This window comes from Lactuca virosa, chromosome 4 (genome assembly GCF_052849685.1).
Source record: "Lactuca virosa cultivar CGN04683 chromosome 4, Lactuca_virosa_CGN04683_v6, whole genome shotgun sequence".
Lineage (NCBI taxonomy): Eukaryota > Viridiplantae > Streptophyta > Magnoliopsida > Asterales > Asteraceae > Lactuca > Lactuca virosa.
Window position 1 is genome coordinate 302,473,373 of NC_136429.1, and position 5,368 is coordinate 302,478,740.

The following is a 5,368-nucleotide window of genomic DNA, read 5'->3' on the forward strand; positions in this document are numbered from 1 at the left end:
ACTGGAATCTCCTTGAGTTGCTTAGCTTCGGGTTCTCTTTCTAGCACGTGGGCCATGAATGCAATACAATTCTTCTTCAGGTACTTGTGAATCTTCATGCTTGATACAATGTTTAAACTTCTTCCTGGCTTCTCACTGTGTATGATAAGGGTTTCTCCATTGGGGAGAGGTACCCTGATGACCTTCTCGTAACAACCAATGTCCGCTCTATTTTTGGATAACCAATCCATTCCTACTATTACATCAAAACTACCTAGCTCTATAGGAATTAGGTCAATGCTAAAGAGTTTATCAGCTAAATTCAGAGTACAGCCAGGAATTATTTCATTAGCCCTAATTTCATACCCATCAGCAAGTTCAATAGCATAAGTGTTCCTCATCTTTCTCGATTTCAAGTCAATTAATGGTCTAAATGCTAAAGAAACAAAACTCCTTTCTGCTCCCGCATCGAATATTACTGATGCAAAATGGTTGTTCAGGAGAAACGTACATGTTATCACCTCAGGGTTCTGACGAGCTTCTTCTGCACCAATCACAAAGGCTACACCCCTTGGCCGCCCACCTAGATTTCCTTGGAAATTTTGCCTAGCTTGGCCTTGTCCATTGTTACCAGGCCCCTTGTTCAGTTTGGGACATGCTCTACGGAGATGATCAGCACTCCCGCACTCGTAACATGCCCTTTTTCCATCCTTATTCAGCTTACAATACTTCGAGTAATGGCCTGTTTGTTTACAGTTTTGGCACACTGGGCAAGCTCCCTTGTGATGGAAGTTACACTTATTGCACTTCGGAAGCGGTCCTGAGTACTGCTTTCGCTCCTGCACTTCCATGACTTCCGGTTCCTGAGTTTTCACTGGTTCTTGCTCATGGGCTCTTACCATAAAGTTTCTTGAGACTTTCTGCTTCCTCCCTGACTTGCCTCCATACTTCTTCTCTCCCTGATCTGCTGGCTTCCTCTTGCTACTAGAGTTTTCCTTTGTCGATGCTCCCATCCTTATCACATCATTGGTTAGTCGATTTGCTAGACTTACTGCACTTTGAATGGTAGTTGGGTTTGCTGAAGTAACCATTCCCCGAATCTCTGGTGCCAGACCCCAGATGTAACGATCTATCCGTTTCTCCTCAGGAGTAACCATGTGAGGTACCAGTTTTGCTAGTTCATGAAATCGGACTGTGTACTTCTCTATTTGTGTTCCAACCATAGAATGGTTCCAGAACTCAGATTCAAGCTTCTGAATTTCATCCTTGGGACAATACTCCTCTATCAGTAGCTTCTTCAGGTCATCCCAAGTTAGCTGATATGCCGCTGCACGACCTCGGGTTTGCACTAGAGTATTCCACCAGGTCAATGCCCTATCTTGGAGTAGACAAGTTGCATACTCAACTTTGTTGTGCTCGAGGCATTTGCTAATGTGAAGGACCGACTCCATGCTGTCAATCCATTTCAGCAACCCAACCGCACCTTCCTTTCCATGGAACTCCTTACGTTTACATGCCATAAAGGACTTGTAGTTGCATTCTCTTTCATTGTTTCCCCGGTTTCCTCCACTACTTCCTTGGTTAGCATTAAGTCCCGTAGTTACTTGAGTAACAATGTTTGGGATTGCTGCCATGAGTTGTTGTGCTACCACTTGAGCAACATCGGGTGTTTCGTTCTGTGGGCGCCCGCGATTAGGCCTTCCTGACATGGTTCTAAGACACAAGAGAAGAAATACGTATAAATACATAAAATAATGTATAATATTTAGTTCACTACTATTTTGAAAACCGTAAGTGTTGTCAAATTAATGGTTTGCATTAATACTAGGCATATAGATTTTAGAAAGGAAAGAAAAGAAAAATCTTTTTATTCGACCATTGACTAATAAAATTCTAGGGTTTGACCTCATAGTAAAAGTTTTCAAACATAAAATAAACTTCTCATCACCATTTGAAATAGTCTTAAAACCAAAGCAATACATAAATTCCCAAAATAAAGTTTTAAATGTTTTTCCCCAAAAGACACCCAACATGGGTTTTCGTTTCATGACAAAATAAAATAAAATACTGAAATCAGAACCAATTACTAATCGCTATCCCAACAAGAAACATCAACACCACAATCAGTAATAGCCCTCCAAGCACATAATATGCGGTCATCGCACGACCTACCACTCGTCTAGCAGCACTAGCAGTGTCAGCAGCCTCCATCGAATGCTGAAACAGGATTTCCATCCTTGTCAACACTTCATCCAAAACTTCCCGATGCCCAGCTATCACAGCGAGACTGTGACGTAGGCCCGCTGCCATCGACTGCATTCTCCGGGACTCCTCCGGGGTCATACCTGGCTGCCTGACAGGTATCCCTATGACTCGCTGTGGTGGGGGTGCTCTCGGTCCAGCAATGCTAGGTCCTACCCTGCTAGGTCCTGCCGTGCCAAGTCCTGCTGTGCTGGTGGCTATCCTTCCTGGAATGGGAACACTCTTCCTCGCCGTCCTCCGAATGCGAAGCCCATAAAGTGGTGGTTGTGGCATCACCGATGTAGGCGATGCCTCGCGTCGCTGACTCGGGGCGCTGTCATTGCTGATCTCCACCAAGTTTCCTGTATCTTCTGTGTCTTCCGAGGGGTCTTCCTCCACCGAGGCGGGGGGATCACGTCGAGGAATAACAGTGATGTATCCGGACTCATCAGCTGAGGCGGTAGCGTGAGAAGATGACGATGTCGACATAGTGGACTGAGACATAGATTCAATGAGATATGAAATAAATGACAATGCATGCCTATAATATGCAATGCTTACACACACCAAAATTAACCTTTTTGAATTTTTGAAATAAAGTTTTCTCAAAAATTTTGTTGAACATATTCCCATTATAATTAGCTCAAGCTTTGTATAAATCTTTCCTTAATTAAACATAGGTGATCAGGCTATGTTTAATTGAGGTCCAACGATACAATTCCCGACCTAATTATATTAGTAATACGTTTGATGTAAAAAGAATTTTTATAAGTTTTGGTTATAGGTTGTGTTTTCTTAAAGGAAAACTGATGTTCTCTATAACTTTAGCTCTGATACCATTTCTGTCATACCTTGCGTTTCCGCTTTAGCGGGGTGTGACCGGTTTTGAGCATTCTAACACTCCTAAGTGTACATGCAACCCTAAATACCTTGGATCTATGTTTTCTCTATTATACATGCAAATATGATTATCCAAGGTATTATCCTAACTAGCATACCAAAACATTGATACTAGGTTAATAAAATAGATAGAATACATACCTTGTTGTTGTTGCTTGACTCCATGAAGCTTGAGAGCCTAGTGCCCCAAGTGTGACACCTCAAATGGTTCACACAACATCATGAACTCTTGGAATAACCATGAGAAGAATACATACATGTTCAAATCGGCTAGCCCTTAAAATATGTATCACTAGTGCCAATTTCTTGAACTAAAGGGGTTCTTATATAGTGTGGCTATTAGGGTTACACCATGTAACTCATGACTTTACCCATTCCTTATGCTCCATGGGTTTTAACCTCCATGGAGTATCCATGGATCACCACATGGGTTAAACCCAACATAAAGGAATCTTGGATCATAAGCCCACATATATAAGAATGAATGATTTACACAATCAATCCCCATATATTTAATTAGTCTCTTTTTGATCACTAAATTAAGTCCAAATTAATTCTTGATCAATACTAATTAAATAACATGATTTCATATTAATATATTAGAACTTATAATATATTAATATGTCACAAAATGTCTTTTCCTCATAAACGGTCTATCCAAATGTTCTGATGCCATGCAACCCAAATGGACCATGCCGAGTCGGGTCAAGTACATACCAATTATAGTTATGGACTTAGACACTAATCCAACAGTCTCCCACTTGGATAAGTCTAAAACTATTATTGCGTATGACTTCAGGAACCAACTGGCAATCGTAGCTCTCAAAAGCCGCTGTCGAACTCTGACCTTGTAGATGAACTCTGACCTTTGTCAATGACTTGTCCATTAGATAAGGGATCATATATTCCTCCATTCTAGATATCATATGGACTGAGACATGGATTATAATCATTCTCTCTGTCCATTTGTTGTTTCCCCATTTCCGATTTATGACGACTGACTAATTGAACAAATCAAATCAGTCCAGGCCCGGCCGAGCACTTACGTTTGTCATCACCAAATCATCGAGGGGCCCACAGATATCGCTTTTATCCCAAAGGTAAAAGGAATGGATAAACTTCGACTCATATGGCTTGTTCTACTACTTGTTGAATCATACACAAAGGCACGTTTTATAACACCGAGTTACCGAATGCGTTTTCGTGCAATCAATGTACAACCAACTCATAGTAACAACTCATATCTCTAGGTTTGAAGAATATAAGATATTATCGTCTCATGATCACTCGTGATAAAATCCATGAAGTGATTCCAATGAGCGCGGGTTGAATCCAATACTCAAAACTTATGAGCACTCATGAGTGTTGTAGCCCCTTGTCCAACATCTTAGACCTCTATAAGCCAACCCATGACAGTCTCGATTCATATCTACTTCCAACATATGACCGACTGTGGATAGTTTGAATAACTTAGTCAATCAGGAAGAACGACCTAGTTATTCTGGAAGTCAAAACATGCAAAATGAAACACAATAATAATAGAATCTAATATGGTATCAAAACCTATGAACATAAATAAAACATCTTTTATTTATCACCATATGATTACACATTATTCATTGTATACTGTTTCAGCTATCAACTTTATTCTTGAATTTAAAACAATAGTTGTCCCATGCTCCAAGCATGTACACTATGTTTTCTAAACACTAGTCATGCCATACACCAAGTATGCATATTATGTTTGTCTATGATCTTCACTTTGTGAATTAGATCAATTGAACATAACTCCAATGATCCTCTTTCACAGTCCCAAATCCTTACTGCAAATGCAAGAATTCCAAATTCATGCCATTTACTGAAATCTGTTAGATTCTAAACTTATATGCATTGATCCTCCTGTAATGATTATGCACAGAGTCAGAAAGACTTGACAACAACCATTACAGAGCATTCCAAAGGAGATCAGCTCCTTGGAAATATCCTTCTTGCATTAAGTTTCCTAATCTTACACAGATTGAATAATTTCCAACTTTGAAACATTTCCATATTTCATTTTGACTATCACTTCTGAACAAGAGTTGCCTCCTTACAGATTATGTCAATATGGTCCTTCCAGAATTAACACTATACTTCCAACTGTCCTTGAGCAACCAATCTTTGGTAAACCTTAGATTGTCCTCGACAATTGCTTAATCCTTTTAGTCATATCCAGTTCTAGACCTTTTCCCTTCTTAATGCCCCAGGC